Here is a 15,195-nt window from a genome sequence, read left to right as displayed (position 1 = left end):
AACATTGTATTAGTTTTAGGTGTACAGCATAATATTTTGATATATTTATATATTGCAGAATGATTAGCACAGTAGTTTATTTTTTTACAGATTTTATTTATTCATTTGAGACACAGAGATACAGACAGAAAGAGAGAGCATGAGCAGGGGGAGAGGCAGACGGAGAGGGAGAAGCAGGCTCCCCGCTGAGCCAGGAGCCTGATGTGGGGCTCGATCCCAGGACCCTGGGATCATGACCTGAGCTGAAGGCAGACGCTTCACCATCTGAGCCACCCAGGCGCCCCAGCACAGTAGTTTAGTTAACATCCATTAGCACACATAGTAATAGTTTTCTTATGATGAGACTTTTAAGATCTACTTTCTTAACAACGTCAGATAAATAATCAGTATCATTAAGTAAATCACATTCCCAGGACTTAATTTATCTTGTAACTAAAAGTTTATACCTTTTGACCCCCTTCACCCACTTTGCCCACTTCCCACCTCTGGTAACTACAAATTTGTTCTTTTTATGGGTTCAGATTTTCTTTTTTTTCCCCTTAGATTCCTCCTATAAGTGAGATCATACAGTATTTGTTTCTTTTTCTGACTTATTTCAGTTAGCATTAGGCCCTCAGGGCCCATCCATGTTGTGCAAATGGCAAGATTTTTTTTTATCGTTGAATAATTTTCCATTGTGTTTGTATATCACATTTTCTTTTTCCATTCATCTATTGACAGACACATTGTTTCCATCTCTTGGTTATTGTAAATAATGCTGCAATGAATATGGGGTTGCAGATATCTTTTTGAAATGGTGATTTCATTTCCTAAGGACAAATACCCAGAAGTGGAAGTGGAATTGCTGGGTTATATGGTAGTTCTATTTTTAATTTTTTTTTTTTTTTTAAGATTTTATTTATTTATTTGACAGAGAGACACAGTGAAAGAGGGAACACAAGCAGGGGGAGTGGGAGAGGGAGAAGGAGGCTTCCTGTGGAGCAGGGGGCCGATGCGGGGCTCGATCCCAGGACCCTGGGATCATGACCTGAGCCGAAGACAGACGCACAACGACTGAGCCACCCAGGCGCCCCTCTATTTTTAATTTTTTGAGGAAGCTTCATACTGTTTTCCATATTGGTTGTACCAATTTACATTCCCACCAACAGTGCACAAAGATTCCCTTTTCTCCACATCCTCATCAACACTTGTTACGTCTGTCTTTATGATAATGTCTGTTCCAACAGGTATGAGGTGATAGCTCACTGTGGTTTTGATTTGCATTTCTCTGATGATTAGTGATGTTGAGCACCTTTTCAGGTAGCTATTGCCCATTTGTATGTCTTTGGAAAAATATCTATTCAGACCCTCTGCCCATTTTATTTTTTTCAAGATTTTATTAGAGAGTGTGAGAGAGAGAGAGAGAGAAAGCATCAGCAGGGGGAGGGGACAGAGGGAGAGGGAGAGGCAGAGGGAGAGGGAGAAGCAGGCTCCTGATGGGGGTCTTGATCCCAGGACCCTGGATCATGACCTGAGCCAAATGTAGATGCTTAACCAACTGAGCCACCCAAGTGCCCTGACCCTCTGCCCATTTTTATTTTTTATTTTTTTAATTAATTTTATAATTTTAAAAATTTTATTTATTTGACACAGAGAGAGAGAGCAAGTGAGCACAAGCAGGGGGAGAAGGCAGAGGGAGAAGCAGACTCCCTGCTGAGCAGGGAGCCTAGTGTGGGGCTGGATCCCAGGACCCTGGGATCATGACCTGAGCCCTAGGCAGATGCTTAACTGACTGAGCCACCCAAGCACCCCTTTCTACCCATTTTTAAATTGGATTTTTTTTAATGCTATTGAGTTGTATGAGTTCTTTATATATTTTGGATATTAACCTCTTATTAGATATATGATTTGCAAATAATTTCTTACATTCTGCAGGTTGCCTTTTCATTTTGCTGTACAGAAGCTTTTTAGTTTGATATAGTCCCACTTATTTATTTCTGTCTTTGTTGCCTTTGCTTATGTGTCAGATTCAAAAAATCATTGCTAAGACCAACATCAAGGAACTTGCCATCTTCTAGGAGCTTTATGGTTTCAGGTCTTATGTTCAAGTTTTTAATCCATTTTAAGTTGACTTTTTTATGTGGTGTAAGATAGTGGTCCAATTTCACTATTTCATATAAGGCTGTCCAGTTTCCCAGCACCATTTATTGAAGAGAGTATTCTTTCCCCATTGTATGTTTTTTGTTCCTTTTATTTATTAATTGAATATATATGCATGGGTTTATTTCTGGGCTCTGTTCTGTTCCATTGATCTCTCTCTTTTTTTTTTCCCATTGATCTTAGGTCTATTTATGCCAATGCCATACTGTTTTGATTACTATAGCTTTGTAATGTAGTTTCAAATGAGGGAGTATGATGCCTCTAACTTTTTCTTCTTAAGATTGCTTTGACTATTCAGGCTCTTTTGTTGTTGCATACAAATTTTAGGATTATTTGTTCTATTTCTGTGAAAAGTGCTGTTGGAATGTTGATAAGGATTGCATTGAATTTGTAGTTTACTTTGAGTAGTGTGGACATTTTATCAATATTCTTCTAATCCATGAGCACAGAATATTTTTTCATTTATTTATGTCTTTTTCAGTTTCTTTTGTCAGTGTCTTATAGTTTTCAATGTACCAGACTTTCATCTTCTTGGTTGAATTTATTCTTAGATGGTTTTTTTGTTTTGTTTTGTGGTTTTGTTTGTTTTTTTTTTTTTTTTGCTTTATATGGGATTGTTTTTTTAATATCTCTGATAGTTTGTTGTTAGTATATGGAAATGACATTGATTTTTGTATCCTGCAACTTTACTGAAATTGTTGATTAGTTCTAAGTTTCTGGTGGCATCTTTAAGCTTTTCTACATATAATATCATGTCATCTGTAAATAGAGACAATTTTACTTCTTTTTGATTTGGTTGTCTTTTATTTATTTATTTTTTGCCTAATTGTGAGATTTCTTTGGACTTCTAGTATTCTGTTAAATAAAAGTGGGGAGAGTTGGAAACCTTGTCTTCTTCCTGATTTTAGAGGAAAAACTTTCAGCTTTTCATGGTTGAGTATGATAGGCACTGTGGGCTGTGATATATGATCTTTATTATATTTAGGTATATTCCATATATATTTACTTTTTGAGAGTTTTTATTATGAATGGATGTTGAATTTTATCAGATGCTTTTTTGCATCTGTTGAGATGATGATATGTTTTACTTTTATTCTTTCACATTGATTGGTGGATGCTGAACCTTACTTGCATCCCTGGAATAAATCCTATTTTTTTTTTTTTTGAAGATTTTATTTATTTATGTGACAGAGAGAGACACAGCGAGAGAGGGAACACGAGGAGGGGAGTGGGAGAGGGAGAAGCAGGCTCCCTGCCGAACAGGGAGCCCAATGCGGGGCTCAATCCCAGGACCCTGGGATCATGACCTGAGCCAAAGGCAGATGCTTAACGACTGAGCCACCCAGGCGCCCCTGGAATAAATCCTGTTTGATCCTGGTGTATGATTCTTTTGTATTGTTGAATTGGATTTGCTAATATTTTATTGAGGATTTTTGTAGCTATTTTCATCAGTGATATTGGTCTGTAATTTTTTTCTTTTTTAAAGATTTTATTTATTTGAAAGAGAGAGTGTGTGTGAGAGACAGAGAGAGCATGAGTGGTGGGGAGGGGCACTAGGAAAGGGAGAAGCAAACTCCCCACTGAGCAGGGAGTCTGACACAGGGCTCAGTCCCGGGACCCCGAGATCATGACCTGAGCTGAAGGCAGACTCGTAACCGACTGAGCCACCCAGGCGCGCCTCTGGTCTATAATTTTCTTGAGTGTCCTTGTCTGATTTTGGTATTAGAGTATTGAAGGCCTGTAAAATAAGTTTGGGAGTGATTCCTCTTCTATGTTTTGGAGGAGTTTGAGAAAAATTGGTAATGATTCTTATTTAAATGTTGGGTACACTTCACCAGGGAAACTCTCTGTCCTGTACTTTTATTTGTTGGGTGGTTTTTGATTACTGATTCAATCTCCTTACTAGTAATTAGGCTGTTCAGATTTTCTGTTTCTTCATGATTCATTCTTGGTAGGTCATGTTTCTAGGAATTTACCTATTTCTTCTAGGTTGTCCTGAGTGGTGTTGTTTAATTAATTTTTCATAGTAGCCTCTTAAGATTTTTTGTAGTTTGGTGGTATCATTGATAATGTCTCCTCTTTCATTTCAGTTTTTACTTATTGAATTCTCTCTCTTTTTCTTGGCGAGTCTGGCTAAAGATTTGTCAGTTTTGTTTATCTTTTCAAAATACCAGCTCTTAGTTTCATTAATCTTTTCTGTTGTCTCTTTAGTCTCAGTTTCCACTCTGATCTTTGTTATTTCCTTCATTCCAGTAACTTAGGGGCTTAGTTTGTACTTTTTCTAATCCCTTGAAGTGTAAAGTCACATTTCAGATCTTTTTGTTTCTTAATGTAGATGTTTATTGCTATGAACTTTTCTCTTAGTACTGCTTTTGCTGCATCCCATAAGTTTTTATATATTGCCATTTTCATATGTCTCAAGATACTTTTATTTTTCTTTCGATTTCTTCTTTGACCGATTGGTTGTTCAGGAGCATATTGTTTAATCTTCACATATTTGTGAGTTTTTCAGTGTTCTTCTTGTGATTGATGTGTAGTTTCATACCATTGTGTTTGAAAAAGATGCTTGGTATGATATCAATCTTCTTATATTTATTTATTTAAAATATTTTTAAGTGAAAAAAAAATTTTTTTTTAAAGATTTTATTTATTTGACAGAGAGAACACAAGCAGAGGGAGAGAGAGGGAGAAGCAGGCTTGCCGCTGAGCAAGGAGCCCAATGTGGGACTCGATCCCAGGAGCCTGGGATCATGACCCGGGCCGAAGGCAGCCGCTTAACCGACTGAGCCACCCAGGCATCCCAAGTTAAAATTTTTTTTTATTTTTTACCATCACCACCCCCCCCCCATTGTCCCCACCAATCTTTTTTTTGGGGGGGGGAGAGGGAGAGAGAGAATCTTGAGCAGTCTCCATGCCCAGTGTTGAGCCCAATGCTGGACTTGATTTCACGACCCTGAGATCATGACCTGAACTGAAATCAAGAGTCAGATGCTTAACTCACTGAACTACCCAGGCACCCCCCACCAATCTTCTTAATTTTATTAAGACTTGTTTTGTGGCCTAATGTATGATCTGTCCCAGAGAATGTTCCATGTATGCTTGAGAAGAATGTTCTATAAATGTCTTTTAAGTCCATCTGGTCTAATGTGCTGTTTAAGTCTAATCCTTCCTTACTGATTTTCTGTCTGGATGATCTATCCATTGGTGAAAGTGGGGTATTGAATCTCTTACTATTATTGTATTGTTTATTTCTCCCTTTAGATTTCTTAGTATTTGCTTTACATATTTAGATGTTCCTATATTGGGTTCATAAATACTTATAAATGTTATATACTCTTGTTGGATTGACCCCTTTATCATTATATCATGACCTACTTTGTCAATTATTGCAGTTTCTGTTTTAAAGTGTATTTTGTCTCATTAAGCATACTTACCCCAACTTTTTTTGGTTTCCCTTTGTAAGGAATATCTTTTCCCATCCCTTCTTTTTTAACTTATGTGTGTTTTTAAAGGTGAGGTGAGTCTCTTGTAGGCAGTATATAGTTGTTTTTTTTTTAATCCATTTAATCATTCTGTCTTTTGATTAGAGAAATTATTCCATTTACATTTAAAGAATTATTGATAGGTATGGACTTACTGCCATTTTGTTAATTGGTTTTTGACTGTTTTGTAATTCCCTTATTTCTTTCCTTTCTCTTGCTCTATTCCTTTGTGATTTGAGGATCTTCTGTAGTGATATTGTTTGGTACCTTTCCCTTTATCTTTTGTGTATCTACTGGAGATTTTTGCTTGTGTTTACCATGAGGCTTACATACATTTTTATAGCAGTATATTTTAAGTTGGTAACCACTTAAACTTGAATTCATTCTAAAGCTCTACATTTTTATCCACCGCCCATTTTGTTTTTGATGTCACAATTTGTATTTTGTGTATCCATTAATGAATTATTGTAGTTAGAGTTATGTTTTTTTTTTACATTTTTCTTTTAGCCTTCATATTATACTTAGAACTGGTTAGCCCACCACAATTATATTAGATTATTCTGAACTTATATATTTGCCTTTACTAGTGAGATTCATACCTTCATGTTTTCTTCTTACTAATTAGCATCCTTTTGTTTTCGGTTAAGGAAGTCCCTACATTTCTTATAAAGCTAGTCTAGTGGTGATAAGGTCCTTTACCTTCTGCTTGTCTGGAAAACTCTATCTCTCCTTCAATTCTGAAAGACACCTTGGTGATTTTATTCTTGTTTTTGGTTGTTTGTTTGAGTACCTTTTTTTTTTTTTTTAAAGTTTATTTATTTTTAAGTGATCTCTATCCCCCTTGTGGGGCTCAAATTCATGACCCCCTGAGATCAAGTGTTGCATGCTCTACCAACAGTCAGCCAGGTGCCCCTGTTTCATCACTTTTAATACATAATGGCACTTTTTTCTGGCCTGCAAAGTTTCTGCTGAAAAATCTGCTAATAATCTTTTGGGAGGGGGTTTCCTTGTGTATAACAAGTTGTTTTTCTCTTGTTGCTTTTTATATTCTCCTTGTGTTTAATTTTTTGCAATTTAACTATAATGTGTCTTGGTGTGAATCTCTTTGGAGATCTAATTTGGAACATCTATTTTGGAACTTTCTGGGCTTCCTGGATTTGAATGTCTGTTTCCTCCCCATTATTTCTTCAGATAATTTTCTGGCACTTTCTCTCTCTCTTCTTCTGGGACCCCTATAATGTGAATATTGTTCTACCTGATGTTCCATAAATCCCTTAATATATCTTCACTCTTGTTAATTTCTTTTCCTTTTTGGTCTTCTGAATGGGTGAATTCTAGTGCCCTGTCTTTGAGTTTGCTGGTCCTTTCTTCTACTTCATTTAGTCTACTGTTGAATCTCTCTAATTGAAGTTTTCAGTTCTGTTATTGTAATCTTCAGCTCTGTGATTTCTGTTTGGTACTTAATATATTCTCTTTGTTGACATTTTCACTTTGTCTATGCATTGTTCTCCTGATGTTGGTGAGCATCTTTATAACAGTTATTTTGAACTATTTATCAGGTTAAGTCACTTTCTCCATTTCATTAAGGTCTTTTTTTGAGATTTTATATTGTTCTTTTGTTTGGAACATATTCCTTTGCTTCATTTTCCTCCACTCTAGTTGGTTTCTGTGCAGTATGTGAAACAGCCACTTCCTAGTCTTGAAAGTATGATCTTGTATAGGAGTTGAACTCTATCTTAGCTCTTGTCTCTCAAACCTTTGGGACTGTCCAAGCTGACTTCTTTGTTCTTTAGTGGCTCCCGATAGTTTAGGGTTTGCCAAGACCTGTCAGTGTCTCTAAGGGGTGATCTTAGTCAGGCTGATTGGAAGCTGGATCCTCAGGCAGCAGCTTTAAAAGTATGCAAAGATACCTCTTCCAGGGGAAGACTGGTAGATGAGTCTGCTCCTTCTGTGCTGTGTGCCCTGGGGGATAGCTGGTGTTAAGAACTGTTTCTCTGTTTGTTTCAGTCCTGTGGAATCCATGAGCATATTCCCCACTGGCCACCACAGCCATGTGATCAAGGGGCATCCCGTAGATAGCAGCTGCAAAAACCAGCATGTCAGACTTGGGCATAAGCTCCTTTTCAGGAGATAGTGGCATTCTGGAGTGAAGCAGAGGGAGACATAGAGATGGCATCTGCTTGCCTCCATAGTCTCTGGAGAGAATTGTAGTTGGCCTCTAAATGCATGTTAAATTAGAAGCCTGTCCTCAGGCTGCAGCTTCTTTTTTTTTTTTTTTTAAATATTTATTTATTTATTTATTTGAGAGAGAGAATGAGAGAGAGAGAGAGAGCATGAGATGGGGGAGGGTCAGAGAGAGAGGCAGACTCCCTGCCGAGCAGGGAGCCCGATGCGGGACTCGATCCCGGGACTCTGGGATCATGACCTGAGCCGAAGGCAGTCGCTTAACCAACTGAGCCACCCACACGCCCCTGGGCTGCAGCTTCTAAGATAAACAGACCTCTTTCTGGGTGTGTTTTAGTCTGCTACCTCTATGTTGGGTCCTGGAGTGTTAGCCATGGTGAGTCCATGTGAGGCTTTTAAGAACTGTCTCTTGGTTTGCTATAGCCTTGTGAGTCTCATGGATGCAAGCCCCATTGGCTTTCAAAGCTAGATGTTTTAGTAGCCTGTCTCTTGGTGATAATCATAAAGGTCAGGGTGCCAGATGTGGGGTCCAAATCCTTTGTACCTTAGGCAGAAGCTGGGAGTTGTCCGTTTCCTCCTGGTTGTGTTCCATTTTGCTGGGAGTGTGTTTATGGCAAGATGATCTCAGCTTCTCCTACATGTTTCAATGTTTTTTTTTTTTTTCTCATTCCTGTGATATTTAGAGGAGTTTTTCAGCTAGTTTCTGGATTTTTTCAGAGGGAATTGTTCTGTATGTAACTGTAGATTTGGTATGTCTGTGGGAGGAAGCAATTTCAGAAGCCTACTACATTGTCATCTTGAACTGGAACTATCCCTGGTAGATTATTGTTAGTTGAAGTCCATAGTTTACATTAGGGTTCATGTTTTGTCCGGTATATTCTTTGTTTTGACAAGTGTATAATGGCATGTATCTACCATTACAGTGTGATATAGAATAATTTCACTGTTAAAAAAATCTTTGTGCTCCACTGATCTTTTTAGTATCTCCAGTTTTACTTTTTCAATAATGTCACATGGAATCATGCAGCTTTTTCAGATTGTCTTCTTCCGTGTAGCAGTATGCTTTTACATTCATGTCTTTTTTGGGCTTGATAGCTCATTTCTTTAAAAAAAAAAAAAAAGAATATTTGGGGGGCGTCTGAGTGGCTCAGTCAGTTAAGCATCCAATTTTTTTTTTTTTGGCTCAGGTCATGATCTCAGGGTCCTGAGATCAAGCCCTGCATCAGGCTCTCCATTCAGCAGGGAGTCTGCTTCTTTGCTGCTTTTCCCTCTGCCTTTCTGCCCACTCATGCATGCTCTCCATCTCTCTCTCTCTAAAATAAATAAATATTTAAAAAACAAAGAATTTTTACGAGACTATTTTTTAGAGCAGCTTTAGGTTTGCAGCAAAATTGGGCAGAAAGTAGTTTCCATATGTCCCCTGCCTCCACACACGCACAGCCTCCCCCACTATTTATTTGTTTTTATTGCTGAATAATATTCTGTTAAATGATGTCGCACAGTTTGTTTATCCATCACCTGTTGAAAGACATCTTGGTTGCTTCCAAGTTTTGGCAGTTACGAATAAAGCTACAGTAAACATTCATGTGCATGTTTTTGTGTGGACACGTTTCTGACTTATTTCACTAAATACGAAGGATTGCAGTTGTTGGGTTGTATGTTAAGGGTAGGTTTAGTTTTGTTGGGAACTGCTAAACTGTCTTCCAAAATGATTGTACCATATTGCATTCCCACCAGCATCTAATGGGATTTCCTGATGCTCCACATTCTAGTTGACATTTGGTATTGTCAATGTTTTGTGTTTTAGCCATTCTAATAGGCCGTACAGTGGTATCTTGTTTTAACTTGCAGTTCTCTGATGACATATTTTCTTGAGTATCTGCTTTCTTGTGTATCTGCTTTGGTGAGTGTGCCTTCAGATCTTTGGCTCTTTTTAAAATTGGATTGTTTTCTTATTTTTGAGTTTTAAGAATCCATTGTACATTTGGATACCAGTCTTTTTATCAGATATATGTTTTGCAAAGTTTTTTGCCCCTAGTCTTTGTGTTATCTTTTCATTTCCTTAATGGTCTTTCACAAAGCAGAAGTTTTAATTTCAGTGAAGCACAAATTATCATTTTTTTTTCTTCATGGATAGTGCTTTAGGTATTATATCGAAGAAGTAACTGCCTAACCCAAGGTCACCTAGGTTTTCTCTGATGAGAAAACCTTTTAGGAATTTTATAGTTTTGCATTTTATATTTAGATCTGTGGCCCATTTTGCATTAGTTTTTTGAAAGATGTAAAACTTATGTCTCTATATCTTTCTACAGGGATATCAGCACCATTTGTTGAAATACTAGCCTACAGAATTGAATTGCCATTGTTCCCATGTCGTAGATCAGTTGATTACATTATGTGGATCGATCTATTTCTCAGCTATTTATTCTGTTCCATTGGTCTATTTGTTTGTTTTTTTGTCCATGCCAAGCTATCTTGGTTACTGTAGCTTTAAGTCTACAGTAACTAATAAGACTAGTAAGTCTTGACATTAGTTTTTCTTCAATATTGTATTGGCTATTCTGGGTCTTTGGCTTTCTATTTAAAATTTAGAATCATTTTGTCAACATCCACGAACTAACTTTCTGGGATATTTAATTGTGTTGACTATAAATCACATTGGGAAGACATCGTTGGAATATTGAGTCTTCCTATCCATGTATGTGAAATATCTATTTAGAACTTTGATTACCTTTTAACACAGTTTTGTGGTTTTTGTCATATAGATTTTATATGTATTTTATTTGATTTGTCCATAAATATTTTTTTGTGCTAATGTAGATAGTACTGTTTTTCAAATTCCAATGTAAATTACTTTTAAAAATTATTTATTTATTTATTTATTTACTTGACACAGAGATAGAGAGCACAAGTAGGCAGAGAGGCAGGCAGAGGGAGAGGGAGAAGCAGGCTTCCCACAGAGCAGGGAACCTGATGCGGGATTTGGTCCCAGGACTCTGGGACCATGACCTGAGCCGAAGGCAGACGCTTAACCAACTGAGCCACCCAGGCGCCCCTCATTGTAAATTAGTTTTAAAGAAGAAAGTAATTGACTTTTGTATAAATATATTGTTTCCTGCACCATTGCTATAATGGCTTATTTGTTGAAGGAGTGTTTTTTTTTTTTTTTTAATTGATTCTTTGGGATTTTCTACATAGACAATTATGTCACCTTAAATAAAATTTTATTTTTTTCCCCCCAATCTGTATACTTTTTATTTCCTTTTCTTATCTTACAACATTATGTAGGACTTTAGTATGAAGCTGAATAGGAGTGATGAAAGGGTGCATCCTTGCTTTATTTTTTATCTTAGTGTGGAAGCATTTGATTTCTCACTATTAAGTATATTTTCTGTAGGTTTACTGTAGATGTTCTTTATTAGATTGAGAACATTCCCCTCTATTGCTACTTTGCTGAGAATTTTCTTTAAAAAAAAATCATAAATGGCTTTTAGAGTTTGTCAGATGCTTTTTTTCTGCATCTATTGATATGATCATTGGATTTTTCTTATTTGGCTTGTTGTCCTTAATGGATTTTCCAATCCATTATCCAGCACTGCATATTTGAAATAAATCTCACTTGTTCATGATGTATAATTCTTTTTTTTTTTTAAGATTTTATTTATTTATTTGACAGAGAGAGACACAGTGAGAGAGGGAACACAAGCGGGGGAGTGGGAGAGGGAGAAGCAGGCTTCCCACCGAGCAGGGAGCCCAATGCTGGGCTCCTACCCAGGAGCCTGGGATCATGACCTGAGCCGAAGGCACACGCTTAACAACTGAGCCACACAGGCGCCCCTGTATAATACTTTTTGTACATTGTTGGATTTGATTCTTTTGAGATTTTTGCATCTATGTTTCTAAGAGAGATTGTGTAGTTTTACTATCTTATATTTTTCTGGTTTTGATGTTAAGGTAATGCTGTCCTCATAGAATGAGTTTGGAAGTGTTCCTCTGTTTTTGTTTTCTGGAAGAAATTGTTGAGAATTGGTATAAGTGGTTTGCTTAAATGTTTGGTAGAATTCATCAGTGAACCAATCTGGGCCCAGTGCTTTCTGTTTTGGAAGGTATTAAATATTGATTCAATTTCTTTAATAGATATGAGCCTATTCAGATTATGTATTTCTCATTGTGCAAGTTTAGGTAGATTGTGTCTTTCAAGGTATTAGCTCATTTCATCTAGGTTATCAAATATGTGAGAGTAGAGTTGTTTATAGCATTTCTTTATTATTTTTATATAGTAGCCATGGGATTAGTAGTGATTACCTGTCTTTCATTTCTCATATTAGTAATTAGTGTTTTTTCTTTTTTTCTTAGTTAACCTGGGTTGAGGTTTGTCAATTTTATTGTTCTTTTTAAAGAAGCAGTTTTTGGTTTTGTCGATTTTTCTCTATTGATTTCTTATTTTCAATTTCATTGATTTCTGCTCTATTTTTCTTTTTATCTGCTACTTTGGAATAATTTTGCTCTTTGTTTTTTAGTTTCCAAAGCAAGAAGTTTAGATTATTGATTTTAGAATTGTCTCTTTTTAAAATTTATTTTATTTTTTTAAGATTTTATTTTATTTGAGAGCGAGAGAGAGAGCGTGCATGCACAAGTAGGGGGAGGGGCAGAGGGAGAAGCAGACTCCCTGCTGAGTAGGGAGCCCGATGTGGGACTCAATCCCAGGACCCTGGGAGCATGTCCTGAGCTGAAGGCAGCTGCTTAACCCAGTGAGCCATCCAGGCTGCCTGAATTGTCTCTTTTTTTAAATAGCTACATCCAATGCGATGAATTCCCCACTTAGTGTATGAGCTTGAGTATGTGTATTCTTCTGTTTTTAGATGAAGTATTCTATAAGTGTTACTTGGGTACAGTTGATTGATGGTGTTGCTCAGTTTAAGTCTGTCGTTACTGATTTTCTGCCTGCTGGATCTGTCTGTTTCTGATGGAGCAGTTTTGAAGTCTTCAACTATAATTATTGATTCTATTTGTCCTTGTGTTTTTATCAATTTTTGCCTTATGTATTTTGGTGCTTTATTGTTGAACACATAAATATTAAAGATTCTTATGTCTTCTTGGAGAATTGATCCCTTTATCATTATGTAGTATTTTTCTTTATCCCTATATCCCTCCAAATTGGTAATTTTTCTTTTTCTGAAGTTTGTTGAGTCTGAAATCAGTATAGCTATTCTAACTTTCTTTTGATCTGTGTTAGAATGGCATATCTTTATCCCTTGACTTTTCATATTGTGTTCAGTGTATAGTTGGGTCTTTTTTTTTGGTTTGATCTTTGAATATTGGACCACCTTTCTGCCCTGGAATAAACCCTAATTTCCTGTATTGTATTATTCTTTTCACATATTACTTGTTTTGATCTAATTTTTTTTAAAGATTTTATTTATTTATTGGACAGAGAGAGAGACAGAGAGCACAAGTGGGGAGGAGGGGGAGAAGCAGGCTCCCCGCTGAGCAGGGAGGCCGATGTGGGGCTCGATCCCAGGACCCTGAGATCATGACCTGAACTGAAGGCAGGTGCTTAACCAACTGAGCCACCCAGGCATCCCCGATCTGCTAATTTTTTTGTTGAGTGTTTTTGTCTATGCTTACCAGAGATGTTGGTTGTTAGGTTTTTTTCTTCTTTTACTGCCATTTTATGGGTTCAGTTTCAGTGCAATGCTTACATTATAGGATGGGAATTCTAGTTAATGGAATATAGAGTATAGAATTCATTTTCTTAAATGTCTGATTTGCTAGGAAAGCTCTCAGGGCCTTTAGAGGCTAGGAGTTAGTGGAAGGGAGGGTGGCAGCAGTGTTTATAAAAGGGAGCAGAAAGGATTTGTGTGACCCAACTGTTCTATATCTTGACTTTGGTTGTGGTCACACAGATGTGCATATGATAAAATAGCACTAAACTAAAAATGCACTCATACCAAATGTGTGCATATAAAACAGGTGAAATCTTAATAAGGTCATGAATTGTCTCATTGTTAATTACCTGGTTATATATTTTTCTGTAGTCATGTAGGGTGTTTGGGGAAAACATTGGGGAAAAGTGGTTGAAGAGTATGCAGGATTCCCCAGACCTTCCCCCATAATTCATCTAGTGGCTCAATAGATACTGGCTAGCAAATAATTTCAGCTTATGTTTTTGGTAAGTGTTTTCATTGTTGGCATTACATGTTACTTACTTTGGAAACTGGATGAAGAACCAATAGAGTTGAAATTCTGATACAAAGTTAAATGCAGACCAATAATCTCAGTTGGTTGGAAAGTCGTCATGCATTTTTATTACAGTAAGCTGTGACAGAGGTGAGTAGTTGTGAACAAAGTCAGCATTTTCCTCAAGATACAGCTTTGGTTCCTTTTTAGTATCTAAGGAAGCACTCAGTTGAGATTGTGAACCCCACACCACTTAGAATGCATGTGGAGTTGATTTTGTCCAAGAAAAATTTTAGTAGTTACTGTGGACTGTTTTATTTTAATTAGCATAGTATTTATTTTGTCCTTGCCAGAATGAGAGGGATAAAATGCTGTAACTGAATGCTTTAATCCTGTCTGTAAACAAAGTCTTTTTTTCTTCTAAGAGCCTTTTTCATATTTAAAATAAAATTATTCATGCTATCTTAACTTTCCTATTTGTGGTCAGGTAGCTTTCAGATTATGTATGTGAATAAATTCCCATTCATAATCAGTTTATAGGAGAATTCTTTGTTACCTGATTTTTATTTTTCAGAGATAGCATATAATAGGTTCATAGACTAAAAGAAAAACAAATCATAACTGTGAAAAATACAAATTATTAACCCAGCCTACAATTCTTAACTAATTTTTAAAGAGAAAATATGTAAATATTTTAATGTGATATTAACTATAAGAAACAAGTGATCAAAGTCTAAGTGAATTTTATTTTAATTTGATAACATCTCTGGATATACTTCAGGTTACCCTTGGATATGGTAGGATTCAAGAATTTAGAGTTAATGCCATTTTAATCAATCTCCCTCCTATTAAAGTTATCTCCAGTTTGTCTCCATGAGTTCATCTTATTTTTGTAATAGTTTAAAACTTTCATTCTTTTGGGTGCCTGGGTCACTCAGTCAGTTAAGCGTCTGCTTTTGGCTGGGGTCATGATCCCAGGGTCCTGGGATCAATGGGAGCCCTGCATCGGGGCTTCCTTCTTGGCAGGGAGTCTGCTTCTCCCTCTCCCTCTCCCTCTGCTCCTTCCCCTGCTCATGCTCTCTCTCTCTTGCTCTTTCTCTCTCAAGTAAATAAATAAAATCTTAAAACCCCAAAAAGTTCTCATTCTTTTTTGCCCCCTCTTTGGTGGGAATAATGTTGTTTTCTCTGTATAGAATCTGAGGCTCAAAGA

The 15,195-nt window shown here is 36.8% G+C and overlaps 1 protein-coding gene across 7 annotated transcripts in view; it reads left to right on the top strand.

The window, feature by feature from the left end:
* SENP7 (SUMO specific peptidase 7) overlaps positions 1-15,195 on the top strand; it is a 142,199-nt gene that overhangs the window by 23,192 nt on the left and 103,812 nt on the right. The window lies entirely within an intron of this gene.

The sequence above is a fragment of the Mirounga leonina genome, unplaced genomic scaffold (assembly GCF_011800145.1).
Source record: "Mirounga leonina isolate KUSES-001 unplaced genomic scaffold, KU_Mleo_1.0 Mir_169, whole genome shotgun sequence".
In the NCBI taxonomy this organism is placed as follows: Eukaryota; Metazoa; Chordata; class Mammalia; order Carnivora; family Phocidae; genus Mirounga; species Mirounga leonina.
This window is presented reverse-complemented; position numbering and strand designations above follow the sequence as displayed.